The sequence below is a fragment of the Camellia sinensis genome, chromosome 4 (assembly GCF_055761805.1).
Source record: "Camellia sinensis isolate YWXY chromosome 4, ASM5576180v1, whole genome shotgun sequence".
Taxonomy (NCBI): Eukaryota; Viridiplantae; Streptophyta; class Magnoliopsida; order Ericales; family Theaceae; genus Camellia; species Camellia sinensis.
The window spans coordinates 71086391-71106589 of NC_138964.1; positions in this window are offsets into that span (position 1 = coordinate 71086391).

Sequence of the window (20199 nt, forward strand, 5' to 3'; positions counted from 1 at the left end):
AGTGGTGAGGAAGGTGGTTTGAAGTCTTGCATAGGGGCGGGACACACCTCTCCCTTCATTGCCTTATTTCCTTGCATTTTGGCTTAAAGGGTAACATGCATGGTTAATTGGTTTTGGCCCTTTTTCAGAGGTTTTTGGGTGTTTTTAGGTCATATGTAATCTCTATTTTTGGTTGGATCTGTGGCCTTTTGCATGCTTAATATACTTGCTTTACAATCCTTCATTTGGCCTAGAAATGCATCTTGTGTTTAGGCCATGATTCTTGCATGTGTTGGCTTAGTTCCATGAAGGTGTTGGGATTATTTTACCATGTTTAAGGTCAGTTGGCCATCTATTTCAGTCATGCTTGCCTTGTTTGGTGTCATCTCTTTGTGTTTTGGCTTGTAAGCTTTGAACATATTGACCTCTAGCATGCATAGCTATGACCATCCTCATGATTTGGCATCATTTAGGACCAAATTTCAGTCCATAAATCATGTTTATATGTGTGCATGTGTGACCTCTTTCATGCCTTAAGGGTGTGCCCTTTTATGCCTAGATATGAGCTTTGGTGCATACATCTCTTTGGAGCCACTTTAGCTGCCATGTTAATGGGTTTTGGAGTCCATTTTTGCATGTTAAGTTTCTGTTTTTGCTTGTCCAATTCATGCCATGAGTGGTCATGTTGGTGGAAGTGAAGTGCTCCCTTTTGTGCCTTAACCTTAGGACCATTGGCTTGCTTGTTGGCATGAGTGCTTGTCCACCATTTTAGGCACTTTTGGCCACTGTTTTGGGGTGGATCAAGGTCTGCCCGTCTATGGTTTAAGACCCCTTTGCATGCTTGTCTCATGTCCATTGCATAATTGCTTCATTAAGTGTTGTAATATGTTGATCCTATTGCTTAAATTGTCCATGTTTACCTTGCATTTGCATCTTGTATGCCTAACATTGTATACTTGCCATATTAGTTGCATGACACTTGGCATGCCTTGCATTTCAATCACATGTTGTATCTTTGAGTCATGTTTGCATAACATGCATTGCATTACTTGGTTTGGGGTGTCAAACCAAGTGTGAGGGTCAAGGAGCATTCATGCTATAAGTGATGTAATGTGCCTTGGCTCTCGGTCACCGAGGCCCTTGACTTCGGTATGATAGGGTCTTGGTCCTCATTTGTGTGATTGCATACATTTTTACATCAAGTAGCAAGCTTGATCTCTTGGGCTATCATGCACCATTGATGGCTCGAGGATCGAGGGCCATGCTTCCCTGAGTTCAAAGCGTGTTGGGAAACATGACCGTGCTCACATGTGCCTGAAATCCCATGCCATATACTATATGTCTTCTGTTGCTGTCAAAACTGGTCTCTGTAGGAATCGTCTGCCGACCGGCAGAATTCAATGCCGACCGGCATTGTGTGAATGGCCGATAACTCCAAAAGCAGCCGATGGAAATTACTTTTGGCCGGTGGGAATTTCTTCCAACCAGTGGTATTCTGCAGCTGTAGACGTCCCCGAACGCCCCGGGAGGATGAGTCCCGTTCTGTTCATTTGGGGTTACTACAGTTCGGACTCGACTTGTGTCACGGTTCTTAATCTGAACCAAAGAGTCCAAATCTGGCAAATCATTTTGAGAAACAGATTTTTGAAAAAGTAGTGCCAAACATGGACTGCTTTGCTAGATACAGAGTCGCCACCTAAATATTTTTTTTATGGGAGAATTTAGGAAACACTGACTCGGTGCCGAAGGCCACATGTCCGTCATCACCGGAGTTGTCTTGGCTCGGGAGCTTGGGTACGATCGGGGAAGGTCAGCTATGAGCACCCCCTTTCGCCCGGTCCGAAGACCGGCCTCTACTAACCGTGATATCCGTTTTTGAAACCTTTATGTATTCTTAAACCAATTATTAGCCTAGAATTACTATGTTATGCGCGCAGCAAACAAGTATAGACTAGATTGCCTAATTTGGAAATAAGCATTGCATATCCGTTTGTTTTGAAAAATGTTTTGGATTTGCTACTCGCAAGTAGGCTAAAACACGGATTTCAATGAGTTCTTCCAACTCAAACAATCCAACCTTCACCCACAGGCATTCAAAACAGTTTAACACATAAGCATCTAGCCACATGTTAAGCGTGCTGTCATGGCAACATTCACACTCATGCGATATGCTAAAGCGGAAATACTTACATCGTACTCCGTGCCAAAACAAAGAACTCGTTAGCAAACATGCATGATCCAAGTCCATGTTAAGTGCCTAATGCATCGCATACAAAGTGTTGCTAGAATAGGCTCGGCTATCCTAAACATGGCATGTGAGAATGCACAACTATCACATATTCAGTTTAGAATTTGAAGTACAAATGCAGTTAGCGTGATGTACCGAGCCTAATGCATGCAATACAAATGCATGGATGCACACATGCATAGCATAAGGTATGCTAAATTAAACGTGCCCTAATCTGCCATCATAAGCAGGTAAATAAAAGGGAAGAAAGAAGTGGGATTGGAAGACATACACACCACCCACGCACACTTATTACAGATTTGCCCTCGCTCGGAGGGACCAAATAAATATTACAGATTAATTAACTACGCAAGCTAATTAAATATTACAAATTAATTAATTTAATTAACAAATTAAATTAAGCTAAAGAAAAATAGTAAACCGCCTCGGGAAACGCGCCGCCATGCATAGGCTGCCTCTGTTTTCCTTCCTTCACTCCTCTGGAGGCTGTCAAAACCTCAGGATTACATCCCTGGACACTGGGGAGTACCACCGGCTGAGTGGAATTACCACCGGCAGTGGTATGTGGCCATCGGCACAAACTGAAGCCATCGGCAGAGGATTGATTGCCGGCTGGCACCTTACACTGGCGGTCGGCAAAGAAAGCCTGCAGAACCTGCAACTCACAGCAACAGAGGGCAAAACAAAGCATAGCAGCACAATTCAAGGCATGTATGCACCAACCATGTCCCTTATCATGATAATGACTCAAAGGGGCATGTGCCTCGATTTTTGGACCACCAATCACGCATTTCCATGCATGATGGTCCAAAGACCAAGTATGCAACTTTGATTTCAAATGCAATGCAAACCAATCAAACAAACAAGGCCCAATTCCTATCACTAGTCAAGGAACAAGGCATGCATGCAAGATGTAATGCAACCTAAGCATACAAACTAAGGATGCAACATGGCATGGGGGCAAGCTTATGCAAGCATACAAGCATACACATGGCAATGCAAATGGGTGCAAAAATGGACTTATGCATGAATTAGGCAGCTCCAAATAGGCCTAAAACAGTAGCCAAAATGCTATAATGAAGGACCAAATATACATGCACACATGCACCTAATTGAAGGCCAACACTTAAGCACAAATTGCACAACCCTCAAACACATTTGAAAGGGGGAATCATGGACTATTAACATGCAACATAAGCTCTGAAAATGCATGTTAGGATGGTGTCAAACCAAGCAACAAAATCAAGCCAACATGCAACAAATAGTCCAAGTGTTCAAAGCAAATCAAAGGAGCATTGAACTACACTTAGTAAGACCAAACATGGCATGAGCTTATCAACCAAAAACAGAGTTTTGGGGCATCAATACAAGGCCTAAGGACCACTTAGATGGCATCTAAATGACCCAAAAAACAAAGGCATGCAAAAACACCAAAACATGGAGCATTGCTACACAAGCTTTCAAAGCATCAAAAAGGCATGCAAGGCAATCAAGCAAGCATGAAAATGGGACTGAAATAGCATGTAGGGTGGCCCCAAATCACCAAAACAATGCAAAGGTGCCATGCTATACATGCACATGCTCAAGGCCAACAAGCCCAAATACAAAGGAGCTATATGATGCATGCCAAATTCGACCCAAGCAACCTAGGACAGACCTAGAACATGGCAAAATAAGCACATAATCTTCACAAGACTAAGCCTAAAACATGCTCCCACAAAGGCTAACAACCTAAGGCACATTAAGGCATAAACAAGGCATTACATGGCAACTATGCTAAGCATGCATGGAGTACCAATACCAACTTAAAATCATGTTATATTATGGATATATAAGCATGAAAAATAGCCTAAACATGCTCAACACACACTCAAGCATAATGCTCTCTCAAGAGGCCAAAATATGCCCTTTTCAAGGACAACAAGGAGAGGGGGTGGCCCTCTCCTTCTTGGGACTTCAAGGCATCATCTTCGCCACTGAAATACCTCAAGATTTCAGTGGTGAAGAGAGCCCAACACCAAAATCCCGGAGCTAGCACAAAATGGCCTAAAATGAGGCCTTTCAAGGCCTAAGGGTGGTCAACTACCCTCAAACAACAAAACACTCTAAATAAACAATAAAGAGGGCTTAAAAACAGAACTTTTCTATGTTATACAATAAGCACAAAAACAGCTCTAAGATAGGTAGAAAATCAATGCAAAATAGGGGAATAAAGGTGTAAGTTTCTTACCCTTGATGATCCCTTCACAAATGGTGCTCCAATGGGCTCCTTTAGCTTGAATCCAATGCCAAAACCTCAAAATCAGTCCCTTAGGACCTCAAGAGCCAAAGGAAGGTGAAACACTAGGTGTTTGTGTGCAATAGTATGAGCTAAACACTATTTTACACACACAAGAGGGAAAAAAAGAGAGAGATAGGATGTGTATCTAATCCTAACCCTAAAACCAGAGCTTGGTCTGTATTTTTCTCTCCCTCTAATGTCCAAAATCTCCAACCCTTGCAACAAGAGAGAGAGCTCCTCTATATACAAGCTTCTTGTCTTGTAAAGCTTACAAGACAAGCTTCATAAGAGGAAGATCCCTCCATACACGTGTATGGAGGGATGCAAAAGTAAGACAGCTGTCTAAAAATATCTGCAAAAGCAGATGAACAGCAATCGGCCGGCCAAAAATGCCATCTTGGCCAAAAATAGTGCCGACCGGCACAAAATAGTGCTGACCGGCAACAAAAAGTGCCGGCCAGCAAACTACATTGCCGGTGGCAGCAAACACCAGCCGGTGGCCTCTAGCCACTGCCGGTGGTGGGTGGGGGATGGTCTACAAGCCCTACCCTGCATCTCAAAGGCAAGATGGAAGTGTTTGGTGCAAAACCAGACACTAAACGGTCAAGTTCGGAGATCCTGAGACAAGGCGCGCGAGCCGAGGCCTCCGGGAACTCCAAACGAACACAAACATGGATAATCACCGAGTGTTCAAACGGTGACGTCCAAGCCTTGAGGTTGGTGAAAAATGGGGTGTCTACAGCAGCATGCAAGGAACCTGTCCTAGGGCTTTGGCAATTTTCAGAGAGACAAGGCAGTGTAAACAGAGGCGGCAGTGGTATGGTACAGGCTTTCTAGGCGAGCCGGGTTTCGAGCATGCATCATTCGCACATCCCGAGGCGGAGGCTGTGGCCACTTTTCTCCTTTTTTGCATTCTTTCTATTAATTAATTAGAAATTTCTGTAATAATTAATGTATTTGTTATCCGGACTGTAATATTTATTTGTACCCTCCGAGTGAGGGCAATTGTGTAATAAGTGTGCGTGAGTGGGTGTATGTCTTCCAACCACACGTCTTTCTTCCCTTTTATTTACCCGCTTTCGATGGTAGACTAGGGCATATTTAAAATTAGCATACCTTATGCAATGCATGCGTGCATTCATACATTTGTCCCGCATGCACCGGGTTCGGCACATCACACTAACTGCATTTGTATTCCAATTTCAAATTGAATACGTGATAGTTGTAGCATTTCACATACCATGTCTAGGTTAGCCGAGCCTATCTAATTGCATCTTGCATGTGCTGCATTAGCCAATTTAACATGAACTAGGATCACGCATGTTTGCTAACTGGTTTATTGTTTTGGCACGGAGTACGATGTAAGTATTTATGCTTTAGCATACCGCATGCGTGTGAGTGCTATCATGACAGTATGCTCACCATGTGGCTAGATGCTTATGTGATAAATTGTTGGAATGCCTGTGGGTGAAGGTTAGATTGTTTGAGTTGGAAAAACTCGTTGAAATCTGTATTTTAGCCTACTTGCGAGTAGCAAATTCCAAAACATTTTCCAAAACAAACGAATATGCATTGTTTCTTTCCAAATTAGGCAATCTAGTCTATACTTGTTTGCTGTGCACATAACATAGTAATTATAGGCTAACAATTGGAATAAGAACACATAATATTTTCAAAAACGGATATCACGGTTAGTAGAGGCCGATCTTCGGATCGGGCGAGAGGGGGCGCTCATAGCTGACCTTCCCCAATCGTACCCTAGCTCCCGAGCCGAGACAACTCCGGTGATGACGGACATGTGGCCTTCGGCACCGAGTCAGGGTTTCCTAAATTCCCCCATAAAAAATATTTAGGTGGCGACTCTGTATCTGGCAAAGCAGTCCATGTTTGGCACTTCTTTCCTAAAATCTGTTTTTCTCAAAATGATTTGCCAGATTTGGACTCTTTGGTTCAAGATTAAGAACTGTGACACTAATCGAGTCCGAACTGTAGCGGGGTCCCTCGCGGACGTGCTACAGTTTCTGGCGACTCCGCTGGGGATATAGAGAGCTTGACTCGAACTCGTGATATCCTATTTTGATTTCATTTATGTGTCTCTTTGCATTGTATTTGCATTGGTGCGCCTAGGAACACAGTGTTTGCCATCTGCCATTCCTGAACGGTTTGCCGGAGGCTTGCCTTGTCAAGGCATGACCATAAGGCTGACCGGTTATGGGCTCTGACAGTATGGGAACACAAACCCCGATTTTACTGGGGCACCCTTTTCGACCATTCGACCTAGTGCATATTCGGATCCATAGTGACCATTCCAAGTTAGGACAGGCTGCTTACCCGATGTTAGGTTGTTTGAGAACTGCTGCGTGCATAGTGAAACCCTAGCTCCTGACAAAATAGGACAGGGAAACCCTACCCCAACATAGGGGTGTTTTGGCTCTCTTTACTTGCTATGTGCTTTTAAAGTGTTTCTCTACAGAAACGTGCATATCAGTCTGCAAGATTGAGTATTAGACCTAAGGGCATCAGTATCAGTCTATGAGAATCAGTTATCTGCGGGTATCAGGTTCAGTTTTGGAAACAGTGATTTTGGGGAACAGTGATCGGTATCGAGGAACAGTGTGTTCGGCTTACCAACTGTGTATTATGGATACCCAACTGTGCGTTGTGTGTGTTTATTTTATGCCGTTATGCTGTCCGGTTGTTAGTTTATTTACTGTTTTATTTATCTTTTTGCTAGGTAGTTTAGCATCATTGCTTCCAACCCGATAGATATTCCCCAAGCACTCTGGATCAGAGGTCGTCAGCTCCATCGATCTGAGGATCTGGTAGACGGACAACCAGTGTACCACTCTCTACCCCCGGTTACTAGACGCAGGGCAACTAGGCAGAAGGCATCAGTTCAACAGTCAGTACAGAGGGCTTTATCTACCCCACCTGTGTACAGTAGGGATCAGGATCCTGTTTCACCCGCAGAAAGGGAACATATACCGACAATTCAGTCAGAACAGAGCGGCATGGCTAGTTTAGAAGAGATGGTGCGCCAACTCCAAGAAAGCATGAAAGTGATGCAGCAGGATGCTGCCCGACAGGCAGAATTCGCCAAACAACAAGCCATGGTTATGAATGAGCAAGCGGAGTTAATCGTGAGATTGCAGCAGCAAACTGGGGTGTCAGCTTCACAGCAAGTCCCTCCCCCACTAAGGGTTCCGATACCCGAAGAGACGCCAAATGCCCGGAATGTCCAAGAAGATACAGACATCCCAACGGGGCCGGCTCCACCCCCGATTCTGCCTCAACTATCCAAGGCACCCACTCCTATCAATCAATCGGATTCTCCCTTCGAGTCCGAGGTGGACCCCGTGGCATTAAAAATGCGCAAGCTTGAAAAGCTGTTCAAGAAATCTCAACGTGTGAAGTCCATTCCGGACATTGGAGACGGATACACTGACGCAGCCGTGACGCTGCCAGATCGGTTTAAGATGCCACAAATTGATCATTTTGACGGATCTGGGGATCCCATGGTGCACCTGCGACTGTTTTCAGACGTCCTAAGGCCGATGGGCCTCACTAGACTGCAGAAGCTGTCTTTATTTGGCCGGACCCTGTCGGGTGTAGCGGCCACATGGTATGCCAAATTGGAGGATGACGTCAAGAGAAGTTGGGACGAGATGGCTGAGGCCTTCATCCTGCAGCACTCGTATGACACACAAATCGAGATCACGACCCGAGATCTCGAGACAACGAGGTAAGAACCCAAGGAGAGCTTCTCAGAATTCTTAACCAGATGGCGGGCTAAGGCTTCGATGATGACCTTAAGACCCACGGACAAAGACCAGATTCGGATGATTGTGCGCAATCTTCAGCCGAAGCTAATGCAAAAGATGATTGTACTCCGCTTCCCTACCTTTTCTGATCTGCATGAAATGGGGGTGCAGATCGAGGATGCCTTAAAACAAGGCTTGATTGATACTGACCGGGAGCAACCCCGCAGAACTTTCAATCGTAATACTAATGCAGGCCCGAGTGGCGCTACAACTACCAGGACCTCCGAGGTGAGTATGGTCACCACCAACCCTTCCCCGAGAACTATGGCAGCCGCACCATTCTCCGGTGCGTCTGGAAGCAACCCACAAACAGCCAAATACCCCCCCGAAAAACACCAGAACCTTCGCTCCGCTTTATATGCCCCTGTCCAAAGCTTTGGGGGTTTTGATCAGAAACGGGCATCTGAAGCCCCTAGAGCCGCGGCCCTTACCAGAAAGACTCCCCGCTGCCCAGAATCCAGCCAAGTATTGTGCATTTCACCAGCAGCACGGTCACGACACCGACCTGTGCTTTCGATTGCGTCATGAGATTCAAGATCTCATTGATAACGGGGTGATTTTACCTCCTGAGAAACCCAATGTTACTACAAATCCTCTCCCCACACATAACCAAGCTCCACCACCCAAAAGAATCAATTTCATCCACACTGGGGGCGTGTCCTACGATCCTAGTATCTATATCACACCCTCCTACCTGCCTAAGCCGGAGGTTCTCCTTCCTGATTGCACCGATTTGTGCATGATGGACGTCTCCATAACCCAACCCAAGCCAGTGGTGGTGACCATCGAGAGTAGGAGAGAGAAGACTCCAAAGGAGAAGGGGGTTGTCGAGCCATAGTCTGCGGAGTCTGCGAGTGATGTTGGGAATGCTTATAGTCCGATTGACTACATTTCACCAATGGGCCAGAATAGACCAGATGTGGAATTCCCAGCAGGAGAAGAGCTGTGTGCAATCCAAGGGGACAGTCCAGGACAGGGAACGGATGATTTGACAGTTGTGGAAGAGGATCTTGCCAAGTTCCAGTTTTACAGTAACCAAGATCCAGAAGACTCGGCCGTCAATTGGTTCGATTATGAGGAATCGACGGAGGCCACGGGATGGTTGGACGATCAACCAGATGTGGTAGGAGAGTTTCAGTCAGAACAAGGCCCGACAGGGGCAGAAATGTCAATAACAGCCGGGAGGGTCGAAGAACAGAGTACATCGCCGGAGAGCGCCGGTGTTGAGAGTTTCGCTCGGGAATGGAGCATTTTGAGTACAGGGATTATTGAACAATCTATTGCATTGTCACAGTCAGAACAAGAAAGATTCGAAGATTCTGAGAGGATTAGGAAGGCAAAATCCCATGTGGGGGTCGAGACCGCCGCAAGTACAGAAATGGAGAATGCCGCGAGCATAGGAATAGAAGGTACTGCAAGTATCAGAACAGTCATGCCAGAACTGGACAGGTGCCTGTCAGCTACAGATGGCATGTGGTGGGAAGACGATGATCTACGTCTTGCCCACACAGACGAGGATTGGGAAGGTAACCAACCAGATGATACCTGGTATATCGGCGAAGTCGATCACATGACTAGGAGTGGACGGTACTTCAAGCCTCCACACCTAGATCAACCGGAGGCGTCTGGAAAAGATAAGGAGGCAGAGAAGCAAAAGGAAAAGCAACTTGAAGATTAGGCCGTATTGAGACAATTGAAGAAGATACAAGTAGACATCTCCATCTAGGGGCTGCTTATGGCTTCTCGAGTACATAGACAAGCTGTCCTTTCAGCCATGGATAAAGCCAAGCTTTCTATAGACACCACGCCCGAACAGCTGGTGGGCCTAGTTTTTTCGGGAGGAAGTTCCCCGGCATTGACCTTTTCTGACAAAGAACTGCCACCTGAGGGTGCGAACCATAACAAGCCACTCTACATCTCTGTGGAGTGCAGAGATAAATGGATACCCGTGGTGCTTGTCGACACGGGGTCCGCCATCAACGTCTGCCCGGTAAGGATAGCCTATGCGATCGGTTTGAAAATTGCGGATTTTGCGCCAACGGCCCAGGTGATTCGGGCGTATGACAACACAAGCCGGGAAGTAATGGAACAGTTAAGATTCAAACAAAGGTTGGGCCGGGACAGCATGAGATAGATTTCCATGTCTTGGAGGTTCCTGCAACTTTCAACCTGTTTTTAGGGCGGCCGTGGCTGCATCAGGCAAAGGCAGTCTCCTCCACCCTACATCAAGTGGTGAAATACCCCTATGGGAAGGGAGTAGCCATCGTCTTCGGAAATTCATCGATTCATCCGCCGCCAGAAGTATCCACGCCTGTTCTAGAAATTGAACATAGTATGGAAGATGTGTTCATATCGGGTTTTACCTTGGCTGAGGCTCAGGTTGTAGAGGACATCATGGCTGCTAGTGAAGGGGTATATGTCAGTGCTCAGGCAGTCTATCTCATGAACAAGCTCCAACACATCCCCGGGATGGGATTGGGCAAGAGCGGCTGGAAGGGCGTCGCAGCATTGGCCGAAGTGCCACACAACCCTCATACCTTTGGATTGGGTTATCTACCCACCAAAGAGGACTGGATAAGGAAAGGAAAGGAAATGGCCGGAAGAGCCAGAGCAAAGAAGGCTGGGAAGCCTTTCGAGTTGATGCATAGGCCCATTCAGGGTACCCTAAACGGACGCTTCGTCCAGGAGGGAAAGGACTTTCCGTTTTGTGGCTTCCTAGAACCATGGCTGAACGCGGAGAAGAAGCGTGTGCCGGGTTTTGAGATTTTCTTCGACCTGCAGCTACCTGAGAGTGACATCGCCGAAGGGCAAATAGATCTATCAGTTGAGGCCGAACAAAGTAGGGAAGTGCAGTCTGAGGACGCTGAAAATGAAATGGGGGTAGCACTGGCATGTCTGCTTTCAGATCCTCCGATCGAACAGAAGTGCTTGGGGGATAACTCCTCGGTATGCGTGATCGGGAACGAAACGGCTGCGAGCCTACCAGCAACTATTTTGGATGCATCTATCGCACCCTCTCTCGTCTGGCAATATGAAGAAGGATTTTTGTCTAGCAGCACCGGGTCAGGTAGTGAGCCGGAATCTGATTCCACCGAGTCCTGTGAGTCGGAATCAGGTTCCAGCTCGACTGAGTCTGAGTCCGGTATTCCTGGGGGTGATAACCCGGATGCCACAGTCCTGTCTAGGTCGTCATTTTCTTTCTCTTTTGAGTCTGTTGTAACAGAAGAATCAGACGGCTTGGAAGTATTTAATGAGAACGATGTGGATGTGGTTTCTGAGTATTTTTCTGTGCCTTTGATTTATTGCTTAAATCAGGATTTTCAAAATTTTGATGAAAACGACGAGGAAGAAATTCCTCCGATTTTGCAACGGTTAATTGATCAAGAGCAGGAAAGATTTGTTAAACCCTTAATGGACGAAATCACTATCGTGAATGTTGGTACTGAGAAGGACCCGCGGCTGGTCCAGATCGGGTCCACGTTGTCTTCAGAGGAACGCGAGCGCTTAGTCGCTTTATTAAAAGATTTCAAAGATGTTTTCGCGTGGTCCTACGAAGACATGCCTGGAATCGATCCTGAGATTGTACAGCACCAGATCCCTCTTGATCCCGAGGCCCAACCTGTCAAGCAGAAACTCAGAAGGATCCGCCCTGATTGGGCCATTAAGATCAAGGAAGAGGTCACCAAGCAAATCGATGCAGGCTTCCTGCTGGTATCCGAATACCCGACTTGGTTGGCCAACATTGTTCCGGTGCCGAAGAAGCATGGCAGAATTCGGGTATGTGTAGACTTCAGAGATTTCAACAGGGCCAGTCTGAAGGACGACTTTCCCTTGCTGCACATTGATGAATTGGTGGATTTCACGGCAGGACACGCCTTGCTTTCGTTTATGGATGGCTTCTCAGGCTATAATCAGATAGTAATGGCACCCGAAGACCGGGAGAAGACTGCATTCACTACCCCGTGGGGTACATATTGCTACAGAGTGATGCCATTTGGGTTGAAGAACGCTGGAGCTACTTATCAACGGGCAGCAACCACAATATTACATGATATGATCCATAGAGAGGTCGAGGTGTACGTGGACGACATGATTGTCAAGTCCAAAGAAAGAGAGGGCCACTACACCGCCTTACAAAAGTTTTTTCAAAGGATCAGAGAGTTTCGGCTGCGGTTGAATCCCCAGAAGTGTACATTCGGTGTTACAGTAGGGAAAATGCTAGGGTTTCTGATTACACAAAGGGGCATCGAGGTTGACCCTTCCAAAATCAAGGCCATCTTGGAAATGCCACCACCAATGACTGAAAAGGAGGTGCGAGGCTTTCTAGGTAAAGTGCAATTCATAAGACGGTTTATCTCAAAATTAACCTTGACTTGTGAACCACTTTTTGGTCTCCTGAAGAAAGAAAAGAAATTCCAATGAGACGGCTGATGTCAAGCAGCTTTTGAACAGATCAAAGAATATTTACAGAACTCGCCTGTGTTGTCACCGCCAGAGCCATGGAGACCGTTGATATTGTACCTTTCAGTAACTGAGACCACCATGGGCTGCATGCTCGCACAAGAGTCAGAAGACAAAGTGGAGAGGGCCATCTACTATCTGAGCAAGAAGATGCTGGATTACGAGACCCGCTACACCCCGCTGGAGAAGGCTTGCTTGACCTTGGTATGGGCTACCAGGAAGCTGCGGCACTACCTGTTAGCTCACTCTGTAATGTTGGTTTTACGCTTGGATCCCATCAAATATCTTTTCGAGAACCCGGCACTTACGGGTAGGCTAGCTCGTTGGCTGCTGTTGCTTTCTGAATTTGATCTGAAGTATGTAACACGCAAGTCAGTAAAAGGAAGAGCAGTAGCGGAGTTCCTTGCCGACCACCCGGTTGAAGGGGATGAAGCGGTTGAGTATCTGTTCCCAGATGAAGCCATTCTGCACATCGAAGATGAAACTTGGACGATGTACTTTGACGGAGCGTCGAACCAATACGGGTATGGGATAGGAGTGTTGCTGATAGCGCCGGACGATTCCCGTATCCCTTTAGCATTCAAGCTCCGGTTCAAAGTCTCGAACAATGAAGCAGAATATGAGGCATGTATTGCTAGCCTAGAAGCAGCCCTAGAACTAGGGGCAAGACGGTTGGACGACATTGGGGACTCGAACCTTGTTGTATCTCAAGAAAAAGGAGACTGGAAAGTCAAAGAGGAAAGGATGATAATTTACCACCAAACCTTGGATTTGTTAATTCCTCGATTTGAGAAGCTAAATTTCACCCACCTAGTAAGAGAGAACAACAGGTTCGCAGATTCACTAGCAACTCTATCTTCCATGATAGACATCCCGTCCGGGGTCCGGATGCGTCCAGTCATTATTGACCAGATGTTTTTGCCGGCGTACGAATCAATCGCTACCATAGATGAGGCTCAGGACGACAACCCCTAGTATTACGACATTTGGAACTTTTTGGAGAAGGAGGCGTATCCACCAGGGGCCAATGCCAAGGATAAAAGGGCAATCAGAAGAATGGCTGTTTAGTTCATCATCTGCGGGGGTAAACTGTATAAGAGAGGTCATCTAGGAATGCATAAGCTCTGTGTAGAAGCTGAAGAGTCGAAGCGCCTGATGGAGGCCATCCACGGAGGGGAGTGCGGTGCACACATAAATGGAGTAATGCTGGCCAGAAAGATCCTCAGACAGGGCTACTATTGGTCTACCATGGAGGAGGATTGCATCGGCTTTGTTCGGCGATGCCACAAATGCCAGATCCATGCAAACCGTATGAACATCCCGTCGTCAAAGCTGTACAACATGGCGTCCCCATGGCCATTTTCCGTTTGGGGAATCGATGTGATCGGAGCTGTTACTCCGAAGGGATCGAATGGGCATGAGTTTATCCTGGTAGCGATAGATTATTTCACGAAGTGGGTCTAGGCCCAATCATACGCGGTGTTGAAGGCGTCGCACGTCGCAAAGTTCATCAGAAACAACATCATCTGTTGCTACGGGGTGCCAAACGAGATTATTTCGGATAATGGATCCCACTTCAAGAAGGAAGTGATTGACTTGTTGGAGAAATATAACGTGGCTTTTCATAAGTCATCCACATACCGGCCGCAAACCAACGGAGCAGTTGAGGCCGCCAACAAGAACATCAAGCATATACTGCGGAAGATGGTGGAAACCTACCGGGATTGGCCAGATAAGTTGCCATTTGCTCTGTAGGGCTACAGGACTTCAATTAGAACTTCTACCGGAGCGACTCCGTATTCATTAGTTTATGGAATGGAGGCCGTTCTACCTATCGAAATTGAGGTTCCGTCCTTACGGGTATTGGCTGAGTGTCAAATAGCCGAAGCGGATTGGCAGCAGAGCAGGTTTGAGGAACTCATGCTTTTTGATGAGAGAAGACTGAAAGCACTGTACCACGTTCAAAGTTATCAGCGCAGGATTGCCCGGGCTTTCAACAAGAAGGTTAAGTCCAGGAATCTAAAAGAAGGGGATTTGGTGCTCAAGCACAACCGTGCTCCCATCCACGACCCAAGGGGCAAGTTCAGACCCAATTGGACCGGTCCCTACATCATCAAAGCTATCTGGTCAGGTGGAGCTGTGGTTCTGATGGACCTAGATGGCCTGGAATTTTCCCAATCGATCAACATGGACAAGTTGAAGAAATATTGCCCTTGAGAGGCTCGCTAGGCCGAAAACCCGAAAGGGCGACCTGGGCAAAAGTTAGAGCACAAAAAAATTAGAAAATATAAAAACTGAGCTTGCAAGGCTGAAAACCCGCAAAGGGCGGCTTTGGCAAAAGTTAGAGTGCAAAAGGAGAGTGAAAATACCCGGGTGAACCTAAGCCTGAACTACGTAAGGCTTGATTCCCATCTTTGGGATACGTAGGCAACTTCATCCTGAAGTTCAGCCATAACACTTCCCCGATCAACTTTGTCCATTCGATCGTCTCGGCCATCTTTGTCTATTCAGCATTTAAAGGATCAGTTATGATCTCCGGTGCAGTGCCCTTCAGACTAGGGGCAATTTTTCGTTGCTGTACAGTGCTGCGGTGCTTTTCAGACTAGGGGCAACTTTCCAGTTGCAGGGATCTGGGGTTGTGCATCTCAGTGACGGATCTCAAGCATGTCCAGTTCTGATCCACATCGAAAATGATTATGAGAAATTTTAATAAAAGCCGACTTTGTTCAAATAATCTTTTTACAACTTTGACCATTTTTGGACCAAAGCGGAAAATTTTCAGTACCACAACCTTCAATTTCATTGATTTCAAAACAGAGTTCTCCTACTCTTGCATACAATCGAAGTTGCTTTTTATTACATTCATAAAGAAAACTTGAAAGTACTAATAAAGCAATAAATCTAGGGCATAATCAAGTCAGGTGCTCCTGCGCCCCCTCCCAGAGCTGGTCGAAGCCTCTGATGCCAAGCTGGGCCCAATCTGTGCCTCTTCATTAAGCCAATCCACGCACTCGTCAGACAAGGTGCAACTGAAAGTATGAGCGGGGGCCAGGAGTTCTCTCATCCTGCACGCGGTGGCCTGCCAAGCAATCTGTGCGCCTCGAGCTGGAAATGCAGCATGATACTCTATCCCCTCTGGCGGGCAGGTCTGATCATGGCCAAATTGGCGTCGAATCCGAAATGGGAAGTAGAATACACAGTGAGTGAGACCAACCAATTGAATCCCAGTCTGCCGGGGTATATTGTAACTCATTGCCGGAAGGCTCAGCCAAGGGCACCGCCAAGCAATACGGTCTGCGGACAAGCGGCACATCCAAGCGAACCACCATCCCTCATCCAAGGCATTGACTAGACGGTGCCGGAAGAAGTAGCTGCGAGCTGAATATGCTGGGCAAGAGTCCACAACCTGCAGTTTGTCCATCAACCATACCTGGGGAGGGATGAAAAATGAGAGAGCAAAGAATAGAGAGATGTACGAGGAGAGAAAAGTGAGAATAGGGTTTTGTGAGAAAAGACCGAGCTTGAGGGCCGAGTGATGTGAGCAATGCATAATGTGAGATTGGGTGGGAAACATTACCTGTAGTAGTAATGGACTCCCTGCTAATCTGGCCGTCTCATGACAATAAAAGGCGTCTAAGCCCATTAACGTCTCAGCCAGAGTCATGGCAATGCAGCTCTTGCCCTCCTTCAAGCCTTGGGCAACCTCAATCTGCCGGACACTAGACCCTCCAGAGCCTGAGACAAATAGAAAATGAGATAGCATACACAAACAGAGGGCATGTCGCCGGAAGCCTTGCCAGTGATGGTTGTTGCGATCACCAGCATCAGAAAACCGATCGGTCAAACTCGGAATGTCCAGCATCGCGTCACAAATCAGAGACCGAGCGTCACGCATGCTGAGTCCACACATTCGCCCTAAGGATTGGGCATGACCAAAATTAAGTTGGGGCAGAAGCTCCTCGTCGCACTCGGACTCCATTAAGGCTCGGAAATCTTCAAAGGTAGGACATATCACTTGCCCAGCGAAGCTAAAGACATGCGTCACCGGATTCCAAAACCTTGCCGCAGCTTGAAGGAACGGGAGGTGCAACGGGGTACGACCCAGAGTGAATAGTGCATTTATGCCGAAACTCCGGAAATTTAACTTTTCCGAGCCATCCAAGCTAGCAATCCAAGCTGTGAGATTTTGAGCAAGAAATTCTTTCATCAGAGCAAATCAGTGTGGAATTGGAGATAAGGTTGGGTGGAGGACAGGTGTCAACATTCTAGTGATTCCGTCATTCATAGCCGGCCGGCCAAACATTCTGCCGACCGGCCATCATCTTTTGCCGACCGAACAAATTTTTGGCCGATGGCCATTCCTTGTGGCCGATGGCCTCTCCCCCTGGCCGATGGGCTTCCTCTTGGTTCCTCGAGCTGTTTATGCTAGGGATTGGGGAACTCCACCACCTCCGATCCCTCCCCCGGTGATCGATTCTTGCGAAGTCACGCCTGTCTGCTTGTCGAGTTTTTGAATATTTGCTTATCGAGTTGTATTTCACTCTCTTTGAGATTTTGATTTATTTATCGAGTTGTACTCACACTTGTTTGGTCATATCATGCCTTTGTACATTTGCTTATCAGGTTGTAAGTCGGTTCACTGCCTGATTATTACGATGCGAATACTCGGTATTCAAAATGAGTTCAATTTCGTTCACATTGTGGTGTGATACCTTGCGATGCGATGCATAGAAAGTTTACAAATGCAAACATCTTTTGAATAAAATGGTTGTTTCATTCCCGTTATGTGCTTTGCAAAATGTGTAATTTTGAGAAAGAATAAAACCTGCCCGAGGCAGTGCAATGTGCTTAAACTACTAGTAAAAAGGAAAGTAAAACATAGAATGACAGGGTAGCCAAGTGTCGGAATGGATACCAGCAAAACTCCCCTTGCGGTCAACGCACCTTCCATGCTTTTGTTCGGGTCAACGACATGGTTTGGCACCTTCATTACTTGAGACTCTGAGGGGAAGTACGCTTTTGAAACATGGACCTTCGAGTTGACCTCAGGCCATAACCTCTGCCAATGATGCTCGATACGTACGAAGAACGTTCCTTCCCGTATCCTTTTCATGTCTTGAGTATTCCCACAAATCGCTTCAATTGCGCTGTGTTACAGTGTTTTACATCCCTGCATTATGAATGATATGTCCTCACTCACATATGTTCAAGCATGTAAATTACATTGCCTGCGTAGACCGCATGTTTGTAATCACTTTCTTTGCTTGCATATACCGCATGTTAATTACATTACCTGCGTAGACCGCATGTTTGTAATCACTTTCTTTACTTACGTAGACCGCATGTTTGTAATCAATTTCATTACTTGCGTAGACCGCATGTTTGTAATCAATTTCATTACTTGCGTAGACCGCATGTTAATTACATTACCTGCGTAGACCGCATGTTCGTAATCACTTTCTTTACTTGCGTAGACCGCATGTTTTGCCTGCGTACACCGCATGTTTGTAATCAATTTCATTACTTGCGTAGACCGCATGTTAATTACATTACCTGCGTAGACCACATGTTCGTAATCACTTTCTTTACTTGCGTAGACCGCATGTTTTGCCTGCGTAGACCGCATGTTTGTAATCAATTTCATTACTTGCGTAGACCGCATGTTTTGCCTGCGTAGACCGCATGTTTGTAATCAATTTCATTACTTGCGTAGACCGCATGTTTTGCCTGCGTAGACCGCATGTTTGTAATCAATTTCATTACTTGCGTAGACCGCATGTTAATTACATTACCTGCGTAGACCGCATGTTTGTAATCACTTTCTTTACTTGTGTAGACCGCATGTTTTGCCTGCGTAGACCACATGTTTGTAATCAATTTCATTACTTGCGTAGACCGCATGTCTTGCCTGCGTAGACCGCATGTTTGTAATCAATTTCACTACTTGCGTAGACCGCATGTTTTGTCTGCGTAGACCGCATGTTTGTAATCAATTTCATTACCTGCGTAGACCGCATGTTTTGCTTGCGTAGACCGCATGATTAATCAATTCCATTACCTGCGTAGACCTCATGTTTTGCTTGCGTAGACCGCATAATTGTTCAATTCCATTCCCTGCGTAGACCGCATGTTTTGCTTGCGTAGACCGCATGTTTGTTCAATTTCATTACTTGCATAGACCGCATGTTTTGCTTGCGTAGACCGCATGTTTTGCTTGCGTAGACCGCATGTTTGTTCAATTTCATTACTTGCGTAGACCGCATGTATTGCTTGCGTAGACCGCGTAATTGTTTAATTTCATTACCTGCGTAGACCGCATGTTTTGCCTGCGTAGACCGCATGATTGTAATCAATTTCATTACTTGCGTAAACCGCATGTTTTGCTTGCGTAGACCGCATGATGGTTCAATTTCATTGCCTGCGTAGACCGCATGTTTTGCTTGCGTAGACCGCATATTTGCTCAATTTCATTACGTGCGTAGACCGCATGTTTTACTCGCGTAGACCGCATATTAATTACATTACTTGCGTAGACCGCATGATTGTTAAATTTCGTTACTTGCGTAGACCGCATATTCTACTTGCGTAGACCGCATTCTTATGTCCAATTTCATTACTTGCGTAGACCGCATGCTTATGATCAAATTCATTGCCTGCGTAGACTGCATGTTCCACTTACACATCTGTACCTTCACAGCATTGTTATGCTCCCCACTTGCTTTGCGTTGTCACGCATTTCGAGTACACTATTATGCATGTTGTTAACGATATTGTACCTGTTAAGTCTGTTTTCTTTGCAGGCACGATATTGTATGTACGGTTCATTTGAGGCTGGTGCAACCAGACGACCGCACAGGTATTATATCCTCCGAGTGAGACGTATTGAGAATTACATAATTCTCTTACATCCCTTCTGCATTGTAGTGTAGTTCGGTGTATGCTAGCTTAAAATTGTCACATGTGTGCTTCGTTACAGCTTTCTTTGCATGATCATAAGTTATGCTCGGCTTCGTGCATTGTCTTGCATTTTGCCCCTGCCTTCGGGCGCATACCTTGTTTGTCTTGTATGTTTGTCTGAGTCTTCGGCCTTGTCAAAAATGGGTCGTCTCTGGGCTTTGACATTCACTCCCGTCATTGTTATGACTTTCGAGTTCTGTCAAAGAGGGGCAACTGTAGACACCCCATTTTTGACCGTCCTCAAGACTTGGACGTCACCATTGGAACACTTGGTGATTACCCTCGTTTGTGTTCGTTTGGAGTTCCCGGAGGTCTCGGCTACGCGCCTTGCCTCAGGATCTCCGAACTCGACTGTTTAGTGTCTGGTTTCACACCAAACACTTGTGTTTTGCCTTGGAGGGGCAGGGAATGCCTTGTGAGGCATCCCCACACACCACCGGCCATGGCCACAG